This window comes from Schistocerca cancellata, unplaced genomic scaffold (assembly GCF_023864275.1).
Source record: "Schistocerca cancellata isolate TAMUIC-IGC-003103 unplaced genomic scaffold, iqSchCanc2.1 HiC_scaffold_1100, whole genome shotgun sequence".
NCBI lineage: Eukaryota > Metazoa > Arthropoda > Insecta > Orthoptera > Acrididae > Schistocerca > Schistocerca cancellata.
Window position 1 is genome coordinate 5,457,136 of NW_026047099.1, and position 17,499 is coordinate 5,474,634.

The 17,499-nt window shown below is 53.6% G+C and overlaps 14 non-coding genes across 14 annotated transcripts; all 14 read right to left on the reverse strand.

Moving 5' to 3' along the window:
- Positions 1-826: 826 nt before the first annotated feature.
- Positions 827-945, reverse strand: LOC126154841 (5S ribosomal RNA). Its single transcript, XR_007532373.1, has one exon. It is a non-coding gene; the product is annotated as a 5S ribosomal RNA (ribosomal RNA).
- An 859-nt stretch (positions 946-1,804) lies between these two features.
- Positions 1,805-1,923, reverse strand: LOC126154842 (5S ribosomal RNA). Its single transcript, XR_007532374.1, has one exon. It is a non-coding gene; the product is annotated as a 5S ribosomal RNA (ribosomal RNA).
- Positions 1,924-2,787: 864 nt separating this feature from the next.
- Positions 2,788-2,906, reverse strand: LOC126155499 (5S ribosomal RNA). The gene has a single exon (XR_007532957.1). It is a non-coding gene; the product is annotated as a 5S ribosomal RNA (ribosomal RNA).
- Positions 2,907-3,765: 859 nt separating this feature from the next.
- LOC126155093 (5S ribosomal RNA) lies at positions 3,766-3,884 on the reverse strand. Its single transcript, XR_007532609.1, has one exon. It is a non-coding gene; the product is annotated as a 5S ribosomal RNA (ribosomal RNA).
- Positions 3,885-4,738: 854 nt separating this feature from the next.
- LOC126154843 (5S ribosomal RNA) lies at positions 4,739-4,857 on the reverse strand. The gene has a single exon (XR_007532375.1). It is a non-coding gene; the product is annotated as a 5S ribosomal RNA (ribosomal RNA).
- An 859-nt stretch (positions 4,858-5,716) lies between these two features.
- On the reverse strand, positions 5,717-5,835 carry LOC126154844 (5S ribosomal RNA). The gene has a single exon (XR_007532376.1). It is a non-coding gene; the product is annotated as a 5S ribosomal RNA (ribosomal RNA).
- Positions 5,836-6,699: 864 nt separating this feature from the next.
- On the reverse strand, positions 6,700-6,818 carry LOC126155500 (5S ribosomal RNA). Its single transcript, XR_007532958.1, has one exon. It is a non-coding gene; the product is annotated as a 5S ribosomal RNA (ribosomal RNA).
- An 859-nt stretch (positions 6,819-7,677) lies between these two features.
- Positions 7,678-7,796, reverse strand: LOC126155095 (5S ribosomal RNA). The gene has a single exon (XR_007532610.1). It is a non-coding gene; the product is annotated as a 5S ribosomal RNA (ribosomal RNA).
- Positions 7,797-8,648: 852 nt separating this feature from the next.
- Positions 8,649-8,767, reverse strand: LOC126155501 (5S ribosomal RNA). Its single transcript, XR_007532959.1, has one exon. It is a non-coding gene; the product is annotated as a 5S ribosomal RNA (ribosomal RNA).
- An 859-nt stretch (positions 8,768-9,626) lies between these two features.
- Positions 9,627-9,745, reverse strand: LOC126154845 (5S ribosomal RNA). The gene has a single exon (XR_007532377.1). It is a non-coding gene; the product is annotated as a 5S ribosomal RNA (ribosomal RNA).
- Positions 9,746-10,604: 859 nt separating this feature from the next.
- On the reverse strand, positions 10,605-10,723 carry LOC126154846 (5S ribosomal RNA). Its single transcript, XR_007532378.1, has one exon. It is a non-coding gene; the product is annotated as a 5S ribosomal RNA (ribosomal RNA).
- Positions 10,724-11,587: 864 nt separating this feature from the next.
- LOC126155503 (5S ribosomal RNA) lies at positions 11,588-11,706 on the reverse strand. Its single transcript, XR_007532961.1, has one exon. It is a non-coding gene; the product is annotated as a 5S ribosomal RNA (ribosomal RNA).
- Positions 11,707-12,565: 859 nt separating this feature from the next.
- LOC126155096 (5S ribosomal RNA) lies at positions 12,566-12,684 on the reverse strand. Its single transcript, XR_007532611.1, has one exon. It is a non-coding gene; the product is annotated as a 5S ribosomal RNA (ribosomal RNA).
- Positions 12,685-13,536: 852 nt separating this feature from the next.
- Positions 13,537-13,655, reverse strand: LOC126155504 (5S ribosomal RNA). The gene has a single exon (XR_007532962.1). It is a non-coding gene; the product is annotated as a 5S ribosomal RNA (ribosomal RNA).
- Positions 13,656-17,499: the final 3,844 nt, after the last annotated feature.

The window sequence follows — 17,499 nt, forward strand, 5'->3', positions numbered from 1 at the left end:
GTTCGGCTTTTCTCCCAACACACAAAATGTTAGTTTTCGGCCGCATTTGACGAAAGCGCTTCCTTCCGCAACCGCCAGTTCCTCGAGGACGGCGCGGGGAGGCGCGCCCGGCGTCCCAGCAGAGTGACGGCCGAATTGGCGGGCGCACCGCCGCGTGTGTGAGACGCACTGCTGCTCGTTGCACCCCCTGTCATTCGCTGGGCGCGTGTAGCCTTCGACACTAGCGGAGGACGCATCTTGTCCCTGGTGTTCAGCGGAGGGCCTGTGCGGGGTGTGGCAGTGTCGTGCTGGAGGGCCCACTGGTAGCGATGTGGGCTTCCTCGCCTCGCCTCGCCTCGCCTCGCCTCGCCTCTTCTCACACCAGGTGTCTGCGTAGTTTGCAGTGCATTCGCACCATTCCTATCCCTGTCCCTGTCCCCGTCCCGACTTGTCCCGACTTTGCTCGACTGCCGCTCGCTGCCGCTCGGGTCGTAGTCCATATGACAGCGCAAGCACGACAAACGTCTGCGGGACGAGACGAGACGAGACGAGACGAGACGACTAAGGAATAAATTCGTGGTTACAAATCAAATTTGGAACTCTACACTCCTACACAACAATAGGCGGTGACGTATTTCAGAAATCACCTGCCGATTCGTACTGTTTTGTCGTTTTCAAAGTCTTCTTGGCAAACTTGGTTAGCACATTCTCCCTCAAACTGAGTTAATTACTGCATTTTCGTACCATTACAGTAGTTTAAAAGGCTTAAGGAAGCATCTTTGTCACAATAGAAACGTAGTTTGAAAATTGGGCTGGCGACATTACAAAAAAAAAAAAACAGGAAGGGAGCCAAAAGCACCCGGGTTTCCCAGGCGGTCACCCATCCAAGTACTAGCCGGGCCCGATGATGCTTAACTTCGGTGATCGGACGAGAACCGGTGTATTCATCATGGTATGGCCGTTGGCGCTCATCTAATGTAGCAGCACGGCAGAATTCGCGTTCGGCTTTTCTCCCAACACACAAAATGTTAGTTTTCGGCCGCATTTGACGAAAGCGCTTCCTTCCGCAACCGCCAGTTCCTCGAGGACGGCGCGGGGAGGCGCGCCCGGCGTCCCAGCAGAGTGACGGCCGAATTGGCGGGCGCACCGCCGCGTGTGTGAGACGCACTGCTGCTCGTTGCACCCCCTGTCATTCGCTGGGCGCGTGTAGCCTTCGACACTAGCGGAGGACGCATCTTGTCCCTGGTGTTCAGCGGAGGGCCTGTGCGGGGTGTGGCAGTGTCGTGCTGGAGGGCCCACTGGTAGCGATGTGGGCTTCCTCGCCTCGCCTCGCCTCGCCTCGCCTCGCCTCTTCTCACACCAGGTGTCTGCGTAGTTTGCAGTGCATTCGCACCATTCCTATCCCTGTCCCTGTCCCCGTCCCGACTTGTCCCGACTTTGCTCGACTGCCGCTCGCTGCCGCTCGGGTCGTAGTCCATATGACAGCGCAAGCACGACAAACGTCTGCGGGACGAGACGAGACGAGACGAGACGAGACGACTAAGGAATAAATTCGTGGTTACAAATCAAATTTGGAACTCTACACTCCTACACAACAATAGGCGGTGACGTATTTCAGAAATCACCTGCCGATTCGTACTGTTTTGTCGTTTTCAAAGTCTTCTTGGCAAACTTGGTTAGCACATTCTCCCTCAAACTGAGTTAATTACTGCATTTTCGTACCATTACAGTAGTTTAAAAGGCTTAAGGAAGCATCTTTGTCACAATAGAAACGTAGTTTGAAAATTGGGCTGGCGACATTACAAAAAAAAAAAAACAGGAAGGGAGCCAAAAGCACCCGGGTTTCCCAGGCGGTCACCCATCCAAGTACTAGCCGGGCCCGATGATGCTTAACTTCGGTGATCGGACGAGAACCGGTGTATTCATCATGGTATGGCCGTTGGCGCTCATCTAATGTAGCAGCACGGCAGAATTCGCGTTCGGCTTTTCTCCCAACACACAAAATGTTAGTTTTCGGCCGCATTTGACGAAAGCGCTTCCTTCCGCAACCGCCAGTTCCTCGAGGACGGCGCGGGGAGGCGCGCCCGGCGTCCCAGCAGAGTGACGGCCGAATTGGCGGGCGCACCGCCGCGTGTGTGAGACGCACTGCTGCTCGTTGCACCCCCTGTCATTCGCTGGGCGCGTGTAGCCTTCGACACTAGCGGAGGACGCCTCTTCTCCCTGGTGTTCAGCGGAGGGCCTGTGCGGGGTGTGGCAGTGTCGTGCTGGAGGGCCCACTGGTAGCGATGTGGGCTTCCTCGCCTCGCCTCGCCTCGCCTCGGCTCGCCTCGCCTCTTCTCACACCAGGTGTCTGCGTAGTTTGCAGTGCATTCGCACCATTCCTATCCCTGTCCCTGTCCCCGTCCCGACTTGTCCCGACTTTGCTCGACTGCCGCTCGCTGCCGCTCGGGTCGTAGTCCATATGACAGCGCAAGCACGACAAACGTCTGCGGGACGAGACGAGACGAGACGAGACGAGACGACTAAGGAATAAATTCGTGGTTACAAATCAAATTTGGAACTCTACACTCCTACACAACAATAGGCGGTGACGTATTTCAGAAATCACCTGCCGATTCGTACTGTTTTGTCGTTTTCAAAGTCTTCTTGGCAAACTTGGTTAGCACATTCTCCCTCAAACTGAGTTAATTACTGCATTTTCGTACCATTACAGTAGTTTAAAAGGCTTAAGGAAGCATCTTTGTCACAACAGAAAGGTAGTTTGAAAATTGGGCTGGCGACATTACAAAAAAAAAAAAACAGGAAGGGAGCCAACAGCACCCGGGTTTCCCAGGCGGTCACCCATCCAAGTACTAGCCGGGCCCGATGATGCTTAACTTCGGTGATCGGACGAGAACCGGTGTATTCATCATGGTATGGCCGTTGGCGCTCATCTAATGTAGCAGCACGGCAGAATTCGCGTTCGGCTTTTCTCCCAACACACAAAATGTTAGTTTTCGGCCGCATTTGACGAAAGCGCTTCCTTCCGCAACCGCCAGTTCCTCGAGGACGGCGCGGGGAGGCGCGCCCGGCGTCCCAGCAGAGTGACGGCCGAATTGGCGGGCGCACCGCCGCGTGTGTGAGACGCACTGCTGCTCGTTGCACCCCCTGTCATTCGCTGGGCGCGTGTAGCCTTCGACACTAGCGGAGGACGCATCTTGTCCCTGGTGTTCAGCGGAGGGCCTGTGCGGGGTGTGGCAGTGTCGTGCTGGAGGGCCCACTGGTAGCGATGTGGGCTTCCTCGCCTCGCCTCGCCTCGCCTCGCCTCGCCTCTTCTCACACCAGGTGTCTGCGTAGTTTGCAGTGCATTCGCACCATTCCTATCCCTGTCCCTGTCCCCGTCCCGACTTGTCCCGACTTTGCTCGACTGCCGCTCGCTGCCGCTCGGGTCGTAGTCCATATGACAGCGCAAGCACGACAAACGTCTGCGGGACGAGACGAGACGAGACGAGACGAGACGACTAAGGAATAAATTCGTGGTTACAAATCAAATTTGGAACTCTACACTCCTACACAACAATAGGCGGTGACGTATTTCAGAAATCACCTGCCGATTCGTACTGTTTTGTCGTTTTCAAAGTCTTCTTGGCAAACTTGGTTAGCACATTCTCCCTCAAACTGAGTTAATTACTGCATTTTCGTACCATTACAGTAGTTTAAAAGGCTTAAGGAAGCATCTTTGTCACAATAGAAACGTAGTTTGAAAATTGGGCTGGCGACATTACAAAAAAAAAAAAACAGGAAGGGAGCCAAAAGCACCCTGGTTTCCCAGGCGGTCACCCATCCAAGTACTAGCCGGGCCCGATGATGCTTAACTTCGGTGATCGGACGAGAACCGGTGTATTCATCATGGTATGGCCGTTGGCGCTCATCTAATGTAGCAGCACGGCAGAATTCGCGTTCGGCTTTTCTCCCAACACACAAAATGTTAGTTTTCGGCCGCATTTGACGAAAGCGCTTCCTTCCGCAACCGCCAGTTCCTCGAGGACGGCGCGGGGAGGCGCGCCCGGCGTCCCAGCAGAGTGACGGCCGAATTGGCGGGCGCACCGCCGCGTGTGTGAGACGCACTGCTGCTCGTTGCACCCCCTGTCATTCGCTGGGCGCGTGTAGCCTTCGACACTAGCGGAGGACGCATCTTGTCCCTGGTGTTCAGCGGAGGGCCTGTGCGGGGTGTGGCAGTGTCGTGCTGGAGGGCCCACTGGTAGCGATGTGGGCTTCCTCGCCTCGCCTCGCCTCGCCTCGCCTCGCCTCTTCTCACACCAGGTGTCTGCGTAGTTTGCAGTGCATTCGCACCATTCCTATCCCTGTCCCTGTCCCCATCCCGACTTGTCCCGACTTTGCTCGACTGCCGCTCGCTGCCGCTCGGGTCGTGGTCCATATGACAGCGCAAGCACGACAAACGTCTGCGGGACGAGACGAGACGAGACGAGACGACTAAGGAATAAATTCGTGGTTACAAATCAAATTTGGAACTCTACATTCCTACACAACAATAGGCGGTGACGTATTTCAGAAATCACCTGCCGATTCGTACTGTTTTGTCGTTTTCAAAGTCTTCTTGGCAAACTTGGTTAGCACATTCTCCCTCAAACTGAGTTAATTACTGCATTTTCGTACCATTACAGTAGTTTAAAAGGCTTAAGGAAGCATCTTTGTCACAATAGAAACGTAGTTTGAAAATTGGGCTGGCGACATTACAAAAAAAAAAAAACAGGAAGGGAGCCAAAAGCACCCGGGTTTCCCAGGCGGTCACCCATCCAAGTACTAGCCGGGCCCGATGATGCTTAACTTCGGTGATCGGACGAGAACCGGTGTATTCATCATGGTATGGCCGTTGGCGCTCATCTAATGTAGCAGCACGGCAGAATTCGCGTTCGGCTTTTCTCCCAACACACAAAATGTTAGTTTTCGGCCGCATTTGACGAAAGCGCTTCCTTCCGCAACCGCCAGTTCCTCGAGGACGGCGCGGGGAGGCGCGCCCGGCGTCCCAGCAGAGTGACGGCCGAATTGGCGGGCGCACCGCCGCGTGTGTGAGACGCACTGCTGCTCGTTGCACCCCCTGTCATTCGCTGGGCGCGTGTAGCCTTCGACACTAGCGGAGGACGCATCTTGTCCCTGGTGTTCAGCGGAGGGCCTGTGCGGGGTGTGGCAGTGTCGTGCTGGAGGGCCCACTGGTAGCGATGTGGGCTTCCTCGCCTCGCCTCGCCTCGCCTCGCCTCGCCTCTTCTCACACCAGGTGTCTGCGTAGTTTGCAGTGCATTCGCACCATTCCTATCCCTGTCCCTGTCCCCGTCCCGACTTGTCCCGACTTTGCTCGACTGCCGCTCGCTGCCGCTCGGGTCGTAGTCCATATGACAGCGCAAGCACGACAAACGTCTGCGGGACGAGACGAGACGAGACGAGACGAGACGACTAAGGAATAAATTCGTGGTTACAAATCAAATTTGGAACTCTACACTCCTACACAACAATAGGCGGTGACGTATTTCAGAAATCACCTGCCGATTCGTACTGTTTTGTCGTTTTCAAAGTCTTCTTGGCAAACTTGGTTAGCACATTCTCCCTCAAACTGAGTTAATTACTGCATTTTCGTACCATTACAGTAGTTTAAAAGGCTTAAGGAAGCATCTTTGTCACAATAGAAACGTAGTTTGAAAATTGGGCTGGCGACATTACAAAAAAAAAAAAACAGGAAGGGAGCCAAAAGCACCCGGGTTTCCCAGGCGGTCACCCATCCAAGTACTAGCCGGGCCCGATGATGCTTAACTTCGGTGATCGGACGAGAACCGGTGTATTCATCATGGTATGGCCGTTGGCGCTCATCTAATGTAGCAGCACGGCAGAATTCGCGTTCGGCTTTTCTCCCAACACACAAAATGTTAGTTTTCGGCCGCATTTGACGAAAGCGCTTCCTTCCGCAACCGCCAGTTCCTCGAGGACGGCGCGGGGAGGCGCGCCCGGCGTCCCAGCAGAGTGACGGCCGAATTGGCGGGCGCACCGCCGCGTGTGTGAGACGCACTGCTGCTCGTTGCACCCCCTGTCATTCGCTGGGCGCGTGTAGCCTTCGACACTAGCGGAGGACGCCTCTTCTCCCTGGTGTTCAGCGGAGGGCCTGTGCGGGGTGTGGCAGTGTCGTGCTGGAGGGCCCACTGGTAGCGATGTGGGCTTCCTCGCCTCGCCTCGCCTCGCCTCGGCTCGCCTCGCCTCTTCTCACACCAGGTGTCTGCGTAGTTTGCAGTGCATTCGCACCATTCCTATCCCTGTCCCTGTCCCCGTCCCGACTTGTCCCGACTTTGCTCGACTGCCGCTCGCTGCCGCTCGGGTCGTAGTCCATATGACAGCGCAAGCACGACAAACGTCTGCGGGACGAGACGAGACGAGACGAGACGAGACGACTAAGGAATAAATTCGTGGTTACAAATCAAATTTGGAACTCTACACTCCTACACAACAATAGGCGGTGACGTATTTCAGAAATCACCTGCCGATTCGTACTGTTTTGTCGTTTTCAAAGTCTTCTTGGCAAACTTGGTTAGCACATTCTCCCTCAAACTGAGTTAATTACTGCATTTTCGTACCATTACAGTAGTTTAAAAGGCTTAAGGAAGCATCTTTGTCACAACAGAAAGGTAGTTTGAAAATTGGGCTGGCGACATTACAAAAAAAAAAAAACAGGAAGGGAGCCAACAGCACCCGGGTTTCCCAGGCGGTCACCCATCCAAGTACTAGCCGGGCCCGATGATGCTTAACTTCGGTGATCGGACGAGAACCGGTGTATTCATCATGGTATGGCCGTTGGCGCTCATCTAATGTAGCAGCACGGCAGAATTCGCGTTCGGCTTTTCTCCCAACACACAAAATGTTAGTTTTCGGCCGCATTTGACGAAAGCGCTTCCTTCCGCAACCGCCAGTTCCTCGAGGACGGCGCGGGGAGGCGCGCCCGGCGTCCCAGCAGAGTGACGGCCGAATTGGCGGGCGCACCGCCGCGTGTGTGAGACGCACTGCTGCTCGTTGCACCCCCTGTCATTCGCTGGGCGCGTGTAGCCTTCGACACTAGCGGAGGACGCATCTTGTCCCTGGTGTTCAGCGGAGGGCCTGTGCGGGGTGTGGCAGTGTCGTGCTGGAGGGCCCACTGGTAGCGATGTGGGCTTCCTCGCCTCGCCTCGCCTCGCCTCGCCTCGCCTCTTCTCACACCAGGTGTCTGCGTAGTTTGCAGTGCATTCGCACCATTCCTATCCCTGTCCCTGTCCCCGTCCCGACTTGTCCCGACTTTGCTCGACTGCCGCTCGCTGCCGCTCGGGTCGTAGTCCATATGACAGCGCAAGCACGACAAACGTCTGCGGGACGAGACGAGACGAGACGAGACGAGACGACTAAGGAATAAATTCGTGGTTACAAATCAAATTTGGAACTCTACACTCCTACACAACAATAGGCGGTGACGTATTTCAGAAATCACCTGCCGATTCGTACTGTTTTGTCGTTTTCAAAGTCTTCTTGGCAAACTTGGTTAGCACATTCTCCCTCAAACTGAGTTAATTACTGCATTTTCGTACCATTACAGTAGTTTAAAAGGCTTAAGGAAGCATCTTTGTCACAATAGAAACGTAGTTTGAAAATTGGGCTGGCGACATTACAAAAAAAAAAAAACAGGAAGGGAGCCAAAAGCACCCTGGTTTCCCAGGCGGTCACCCATCCAAGTACTAGCCGGGCCCGATGATGCTTAACTTCGGTGATCGGACGAGAACCGGTGTATTCATCATGGTATGGCCGTTGGCGCTCATCTAATGTAGCAGCACGGCAGAATTCGCGTTCGGCTTTTCTCCCAACACACAAAATGTTAGTTTTCGGCCGCATTTGACGAAAGCGCTTCCTTCCGCAACCGCCAGTTCCTCGAGGACGGCGCGGGGAGGCGCGCCCGGCGTCCCAGCAGAGTGACGGCCGAATTGGCGGGCGCACCGCCGCGTGTGTGAGACGCACTGCTGCTCGTTGCACCCCCTGTCATTCGCTGGGCGCGTGTAGCCTTCGACACTAGCGGAGGACGCATCTTGTCCCTGGTGTTCAGCGGAGGGCCTGTGCGGGGTGTGGCAGTGTCGTGCTGGAGGGCCCACTGGTAGCGATGTGGGCTTCCTCGCCTCGCCTCGCCTCGCCTCGCCTCGCCTCTTCTCACACCAGGTGTCTGCGTAGTTTGCAGTGCATTCGCACCATTCCTATCCCTGTCCCTGTCCCCATCCCGACTTGTCCCGACTTTGCTCGACTGCCGCTCGCTGCCGCTCGGGTCGTGGTCCATATGACAGCGCAAGCACGACAAACGTCTGCGGGACGAGACGAGACGAGACGAGACGACTAAGGAATAAATTCGTGGTTACAAATCAAATTTGGAACTCTACATTCCTACACAACAATAGGCGGTGACGTATTTCAGAAATCACCTGCCGATTCGTACTGTTTTGTCGTTTTCAAAGTCTTCTTGGCAAACTTGGTTAGCACATTCTCCCTCAAACTGAGTTAATTACTGCATTTTCGTACCATTACAGTAGTTTAAAAGGCTTAAGGAAGCATCTTTGTCACAACAGAAAGGTAGTTTGAAAATTGGGCTGGCGACATTACAAAAAAAAAAACAGGAAGGGAGCCAACAGCACCCGGGTTTCCCAGGCGGTCACCCATCCAAGTACTAGCCGGGCCCGATGATGCTTAACTTCGGTGATCGGACGAGAACCGGTGTATTCATCATGGTATGGCCGTTGGCGCTCATCTAATGTAGCAGCACGGCAGAATTCGCGTTCGGCTTTTCTCCCAACACACAAAATGTTAGTTTTCGGCCGCATTTGACGAAAGCGCTTCCTTCCGCAACCGCCAGTTCCTCGAGGACGGCGCGGGGAGGCGCGCCCGGCGTCCCAGCAGAGTGACGGCCGAATTGGCGGGCGCACCGCCGCGTGTGTGAGACGCACTGCTGCTCGTTGCACCCCCTGTCATTCGCTGGGCGCGTGTAGCCTTCGACACTAGCGGAGGACGCATCTTGTCCCTGGTGTTCAGCGGAGGGCCTGTGCGGGGTGTGGCAGTGTCGTGCTGGAGGGCCCACTGGTAGCGATGTGGGCTTCCTCGCCTCGCCTCGCCTCGCCTCGCCTCGCCTCTTCTCACACCAGGTGTCTGCGTAGTTTGCAGTGCATTCGCACCATTCCTATCCCTGTCCCTGTCCCCGTCCCGACTTGTCCCGACTTTGCTCGACTGCCGCTCGCTGCCGCTCGGGTCGTAGTCCATATGACAGCGCAAGCACGACAAACGTCTGCGGGACGAGACGAGACGAGACGAGACGAGACGACTAAGGAATAAATTCGTGGTTACAAATCAAATTTGGAACTCTACACTCCTACACAACAATGGGCGGTGACGTATTTCAGAAATCACCTGCCGATTCGTACTGTTTTGTCGTTTTCAAAGTCTTCTTGGCAAACTTGGTTAGCACATTCTCCCTCAAACTGAGTTAATTACTGCATTTTCGTACCATTACAGTAGTTTAAAAGGCTTAAGGAAGCATCTTTGTCACAATAGAAACGTAGTTTGAAAATTGGGCTGGCGACATTACAAAAAAAAAAAAACAGGAAGGGAGCCAAAAGCACCCGGGTTTCCCAGGCGGTCACCCATCCAAGTACTAGCCGGGCCCGATGATGCTTAACTTCGGTGATCGGACGAGAACCGGTGTATTCATCATGGTATGGCCGTTGGCGCTCATCTAATGTAGCAGCACGGCAGAATTCGCGTTCGGCTTTTCTCCCAACACACAAAATGTTAGTTTTCGGCCGCATTTGACGAAAGCGCTTCCTTCCGCAACCGCCAGTTCCTCGAGGACGGCGCGGGGAGGCGCGCCCGGCGTCCCAGCAGAGTGACGGCCGAATTGGCGGGCGCACCGCCGCGTGTGTGAGACGCACTGCTGCTCGTTGCACCCCCTGTCATTCGCTGGGCGCGTGTAGCCTTCGACACTAGCGGAGGACGCATCTTGTCCCTGGTGTTCAGCGGAGGGCCTGTGCGGGGTGTGGCAGTGTCGTGCTGGAGGGCCCACTGGTAGCGATGTGGGCTTCCTCGCCTCGCCTCGCCTCGCCTCGCCTCGCCTCTTCTCACACCAGGTGTCTGCGTAGTTTGCAGTGCATTCGCACCATTCCTATCCCTGTCCCTGTCCCCGTCCCGACTTGTCCCGACTTTGCTCGACTGCCGCTCGCTGCCGCTCGGGTCGTAGTCCATATGACAGCGCAAGCACGACAAACGTCTGCGGGACGAGACGAGACGAGACGAGACGAGACGACTAAGGAATAAATTCGTGGTTACAAATCAAATTTGGAACTCTACACTCCTACACAACAATAGGCGGTGACGTATTTCAGAAATCACCTGCCGATTCGTACTGTTTTGTCGTTTTCAAAGTCTTCTTGGCAAACTTGGTTAGCACATTCTCCCTCAAACTGAGTTAATTACTGCATTTTCGTACCATTACAGTAGTTTAAAAGGCTTAAGGAAGCATCTTTGTCACAATAGAAACGTAGTTTGAAAATTGGGCTGGCGACATTACAAAAAAAAAAAAACAGGAAGGGAGCCAAAAGCACCCGGGTTTCCCAGGCGGTCACCCATCCAAGTACTAGCCGGGCCCGATGATGCTTAACTTCGGTGATCGGACGAGAACCGGTGTATTCATCATGGTATGGCCGTTGGCGCTCATCTAATGTAGCAGCACGGCAGAATTCGCGTTCGGCTTTTCTCCCAACACACAAAATGTTAGTTTTCGGCCGCATTTGACGAAAGCGCTTCCTTCCGCAACCGCCAGTTCCTCGAGGACGGCGCGGGGAGGCGCGCCCGGCGTCCCAGCAGAGTGACGGCCGAATTGGCGGGCGCACCGCCGCGTGTGTGAGACGCACTGCTGCTCGTTGCACCCCCTGTCATTCGCTGGGCGCGTGTAGCCTTCGACACTAGCGGAGGACGCCTCTTCTCCCTGGTGTTCAGCGGAGGGCCTGTGCGGGGTGTGGCAGTGTCGTGCTGGAGGGCCCACTGGTAGCGATGTGGGCTTCCTCGCCTCGCCTCGCCTCGCCTCGGCTCGCCTCGCCTCTTCTCACACCAGGTGTCTGCGTAGTTTGCAGTGCATTCGCACCATTCCTATCCCTGTCCCTGTCCCCGTCCCGACTTGTCCCGACTTTGCTCGACTGCCGCTCGCTGCCGCTCGGGTCGTAGTCCATATGACAGCGCAAGCACGACAAACGTCTGCGGGACGAGACGAGACGAGACGAGACGAGACGACTAAGGAATAAATTCGTGGTTACAAATCAAATTTGGAACTCTACACTCCTACACAACAATAGGCGGTGACGTATTTCAGAAATCACCTGCCGATTCGTACTGTTTTGTCGTTTTCAAAGTCTTCTTGGCAAACTTGGTTAGCACATTCTCCCTCAAACTGAGTTAATTACTGCATTTTCGTACCATTACAGTAGTTTAAAAGGCTTAAGGAAGCATCTTTGTCACAACAGAAAGGTAGTTTGAAAATTGGGCTGGCGACATTACAAAAAAAAAAAAACAGGAAGGGAGCCAACAGCACCCGGGTTTCCCAGGCGGTCACCCATCCAAGTACTAGCCGGGCCCGATGATGCTTAACTTCGGTGATCGGACGAGAACCGGTGTATTCATCATGGTATGGCCGTTGGCGCTCATCTAATGTAGCAGCACGGCAGAATTCGCGTTCGGCTTTTCTCCCAACACACAAAATGTTAGTTTTCGGCCGCATTTGACGAAAGCGCTTCCTTCCGCAACCGCCAGTTCCTCGAGGACGGCGCGGGGAGGCGCGCCCGGCGTCCCAGCAGAGTGACGGCCGAATTGGCGGGCGCACCGCCGCGTGTGTGAGACGCACTGCTGCTCGTTGCACCCCCTGTCATTCGCTGGGCGCGTGTAGCCTTCGACACTAGCGGAGGACGCATCTTGTCCCTGGTGTTCAGCGGAGGGCCTGTGCGGGGTGTGGCAGTGTCGTGCTGGAGGGCCCACTGGTAGCGATGTGGGCTTCCTCGCCTCGCCTCGCCTCGCCTCGCCTCGCCTCTTCTCACACCAGGTGTCTGCGTAGTTTGCAGTGCATTCGCACCATTCCTATCCCTGTCCCTGTCCCCGTCCCGACTTGTCCCGACTTTGCTCGACTGCCGCTCGCTGCCGCTCGGGTCGTAGTCCATATGACAGCGCAAGCACGACAAACGTCTGCGGGACGAGACGAGACGAGACGAGACGAGACGACTAAGGAATAAATTCGTGGTTACAAATCAAATTTGGAACTCTACACTCCTACACAACAATAGGCGGTGACGTATTTCAGAAATCACCTGCCGATTCGTACTGTTTTGTCGTTTTCAAAGTCTTCTTGGCAAACTTGGTTAGCACATTCTCCCTCAAACTGAGTTAATTACTGCATTTTCGTACCATTACAGTAGTTTAAAAGGCTTAAGGAAGCATCTTTGTCACAATAGAAACGTAGTTTGAAAATTGGGCTGGCGACATTACAAAAAAAAAAAAACAGGAAGGGAGCCAAAAGCACCCTGGTTTCCCAGGCGGTCACCCATCCAAGTACTAGCCGGGCCCGATGATGCTTAACTTCGGTGATCGGACGAGAACCGGTGTATTCATCATGGTATGGCCGTTGGCGCTCATCTAATGTAGCAGCACGGCAGAATTCGCGTTCGGCTTTTCTCCCAACACACAAAATGTTAGTTTTCGGCCGCATTTGACGAAAGCGCTTCCTTCCGCAACCGCCAGTTCCTCGAGGACGGCGCGGGGAGGCGCGCCCGGCGTCCCAGCAGAGTGACGGCCGAATTGGCGGGCGCACCGCCGCGTGTGTGAGACGCACTGCTGCTCGTTGCACCCCCTGTCATTCGCTGGGCGCGTGTAGCCTTCGACACTAGCGGAGGACGCATCTTGTCCCTGGTGTTCAGCGGAGGGCCTGTGCGGGGTGTGGCAGTGTCGTGCTGGAGGGCCCACTGGTAGCGATGTGGGCTTCCTCGCCTCGCCTCGCCTCGCCTCGCCTCGCCTCTTCTCACACCAGGTGTCTGCGTAGTTTGCAGTGCATTCGCACCATTCCTATCCCTGTCCCTGTCCCCATCCCGACTTGTCCCGACTTTGCTCGACTGCCGCTCGCTGCCGCTCGGGTCGTGGTCCATATGACAGCGCAAGCACGACAAACGTCTGCGGGACGAGACGAGACGAGACGAGACGACTAAGGAATAAATTCGTGGTTACAAATCAAATTTGGAACTCTACATTCCTACACAACAATAGGCGGTGACGTATTTCAGAAATCACCTGCCGATTCGTACTGTTTTGTCGTTTTCAAAGTCTTCTTGGCAAACTTGGTTAGCACATTCTCCCTCAAACTGAGTTAATTACTGCATTTTCGTACCATTACAGTAGTTTAAAAGGCTTAAGGAAGCATCTTTGTCACAACAGAAAGGTAGTTTGAAAATTGGGCTGGCGACATTACAAAAAAAAAAACAGGAAGGGAGCCAACAGCACCCGGGTTTCCCAGGCGGTCACCCATCCAAGTACTAGCCGGGCCCGATGATGCTTAACTTCGGTGATCGGACGAGAACCGGTGTATTCATCATGGTATGGCCGTTGGCGCTCATCTAATGTAGCAGCACGGCAGAATTCGCGTTCGGCTTTTCTCCCAACACACAAAATGTTAGTTTTCGGCCGCATTTGACGAAAGCGCTTCCTTCCGCAACCGCCAGTTCCTCGAGGACGGCGCGGGGAGGCGCGCCCGGCGTCCCAGCAGAGTGACGGCCGAATTGGCGGGCGCACCGCCGCGTGTGTGAGACGCACTGCTGCTCGTTGCACCCCCTGTCATTCGCTGGGCGCGTGTAGCCTTCGACACTAGCGGAGGACGCCTCTTCTCCCTGGTGTTCAGCGGAGGGCCTGTGCGGGGTGTGGCAGTGTCGTGCTGGAGGGCCCACTGGTAGCGATGTGGGCTTCCTCGCCTCGCCTCGCCTCGCCTCGCCTCGCCTCTTCTCACACCAGGTGTCTGCGTAGTTTGCAGTGCATTCGCACCATTCCTATCCCTGTCCCTGTCCCCGTCCCGACTTGTCCCGACTTTGCTCGACTGCCGCTCGCTGCCGCTCGGGTCGTGGTCCATATGACAGCGCAAGCACGACAAACGTCTGCGGGACGAGACGAGACGAGACGAGACGACTAAGGAATAAATTCGTGGTTACAAATCAAATTTGGAACTCTACATTCCTACACAACAATAGGCGGTGACGTATTTCAGAAATCACCTGCCGATTCGTACTGTTTTGTCGTTTTCAAAGTCTTCTTGGCAAACTTGGTTAGCACATTCTCCCTCAAACTGAGTTAATTACTGCATTTTCGTACCATTACAGTAGTTTAAAAGGCTTAAGGAAGCATCTTTGTCACAACAGAAAGGTAGTTTGAAAATTGGGCTGGCGACATTACAAAAAAAAAAAAAACAGGAAGGGAGCCAACAGCACCCGGGTTTCCCAGGCGGTCACCCATCCAAGTACTAGTCGGGCCCGATGATGCTTAACTTCGGTGATCGGACGAGAACTTTTTTTTTTTTTTTTGTTTTTTTTTTTTTTTTTTCTTTTTTTTTTTTTTTTTTTTTTCAGAAAGGTAGTTTGAAAATTGGGCTGGCGACATAATAACAAAACAAAAAAAAAGGAAGGGGAGCCAACAGCACCCGGGTTTCCCAGGCGGTCACCCATCCAAGTACTAACCGGGCCCGATGATGCTTAACTATTTTTTTTTTTTTTTTTTTTTTTTTTTTTTTTTTTTGTTGAGATCCTTTAGGAGAACAAAGGTCCATTGTGGCCAGCGGAAACATGTCCAAAACGATGTGAGAAAGGAATACCACCCGCTGAAGGTGTGGATATAACGTGAGGAAGGAAGAACGCAAACGCGAAACACAAATAAAAAACCATTCTAGAAGGACAATGACCACAAGTCAGCAGCGGAGGCCTCCCGCCGCAAGTGAAAAGCAAAAGTAAAGAGACTCTCAAAGAAAATTTAAAAATAAAAAACACACACGAACGAGCACACTATACGTGCCAAATATGTCCGGCGCACGGGAAAGGTGAATTCTACACAATTCCGGCAGCAGCAAACATATTTCGTCTTCTCGATAAGCTTGATTTCCGTGCCCAAGAGGCAACCGTTTCAACACAAAATATCTTTAAGCACCGTCTCACAGTTCAGGGACAAGTCAATTGACAGTCCTGCAATAGTCACAAAAATTTAGGAAAAGTCAGCAATTAGGGAACAAATCGTCAAATCCAGGAGAGAAAAAAAAAAAAAAAACCAATATGGCAATCCTAAGGACAACCTCCCAAAATGGCGGAAGATTAGTCGAGCCGGTGAGACAAATTAACTGTCATACATCAAGAATAGAACAATGATATCATTCCGCACATTCCACCAAAAGGAACAGTGGAATGGAAAGTACATAATCATGGCAGGAGAGAAATATGTAATTTGGTAAAGGCGGTCCGTAGAGGTACATCTAAAAATCGGGCATAATTGGAAACATACTGCGGGTTACGTTTCTCCCGCCCATAGTAGTCCCAAAGATACGTCAAAAACTGCAAGCGATCCATGAGTCGAAGAGAAAAAATCGCATGTGCAGCATGCGCAGCGATCCACACGGTAGCGTTTCTCTTGGTGGCAGGATACGGCCGCCAGTCGGGAACCAGGATATACAAAGGCTGTATGGCACGCGGGGTAGTCCGATTGATCAATGCCAACATCTCACGGGTGGCATCCCATACCTCTTGAAACTGGGGGCACACAAAACGGTGTTCGATCGTGTCCTCAGCCGCGCACCGCCCGCAGAGGCCACTCGGGAGGAGATTGATTGCGTGGAGTTTCGCATTCGTGGCAACGGTGCGATTCACAACTTTATACCAGGTGGCCCGAACATCGGATGTCAACAATTTACTGGAAATGTTGGACCACACCGTCCGCCAATCGCATTGCGGCAGCCTCAACTCCCATTTGTTAGTCGGCAGAGTTCCGCGGAGGGCCTCTGCGATCGCGCTGACGCTACCCCTGCGCCGGTCGTCGCCTATCAGATAGCTAGTGTGGAGGAAATACTGGCGAACGAAATTCAATCTGTACGGGATAGCCTGGACAGAGACAGGCGCGCGGAGAGAAGCAGGGCGGTAAAGGTCGAAGAGTACCGACGTGGGGCTAAGCCCCGCATTGGCTATTACACGGTTGGTTCGGTGGAGCAAAAGGGCAGCACACTTTGAAGGAAAATCAACCATACCGACGCCGCCCCTGTCCGGCGGGAGCGTGCAAATATTGTAGGCGACTTTAAAGATTTCGCCTCGCCAGACCAACCAAGAAACAGCATGCTTGATTGCCCGTTCAATCTCCTTCGGCACCGGCAAAACTTGAGCCAAGTACCAGGCCTTGGCCAACACCTGGGTATTTACAACCGAAGCTCTATCCAGCAAAGACAAATTTCGTTTGGCGGCAGCCTGAGTCGCCGCTCGTACAGAATATAACACCGCGCGCCAATTTATCACCGCCATTTGTTGTACATTGGCAGTCATCTGGATCCCGAGAATCTTATGTCGCAACCTTACGGTATACCAATCACGACGGACAGCCCTCATGGTCGCAGTAAGCGGCAGTAAGATGGACTTACGGGGGTTCACAACCGCACCCGATGCCGTTTCAAATTGGTGAAGAATGAGGCGGAGCGTATCAATATCATCGGGACGTTGGATAAAAACACCCAAGTCGTCCGCATACGCCCGACAGACAAGCGAACCCGTACCAAACGGGACACCGTGGCAAACATTTGTTATCTTACGGATCAGAGGATCCAACGCTAAAACGAATAATCCCATGGAAAGTGGGCACCCTTGGCGGACGGATCTGTTCATCCTGAGGACATCACCGGCCTGGCCATGAAAAAGGATTCTGGATGTAGCCGATTTCAGAAGGTTAGATATCACATGCGTGAATGTTAAACCAAATCCAAACTTAGACATGACCCGCCGCAAGTACTCGTGACTAATTCTATCAAACGCGTTATGAAAATCAATGGAAAGTATCGCAGCCCGGCCGCCACGGCGTGACGAGGCAGAAGCGATACACTCACGATACGCGAGTACAGCGTCATAAATATTCCGTCCAGGTACGGCACACGATTGAGAAGGACTAATGACGGTCTTCAACGCCGGCCGCAAACGGTGGGAAAAGCAGCGTGCTATGATTTTATAATCGGCGTTTAAGAGTGTGATCGGCCGTAAAGTCACCGCACTTGGGATGCCAGTGGTTTTCGGGATGAGGACGACGAGACCCTCTAAAAATTCTTCCGGCACATCGAGACCATTATGTATTTCATTCACCATGGCAACAAAAGTATCAGTTAAAAGACCGGAAAATTTCACATAAAATTCCACAGGAATGCCGTCATGGCCAGGGGCCTTTCCCTTCGGG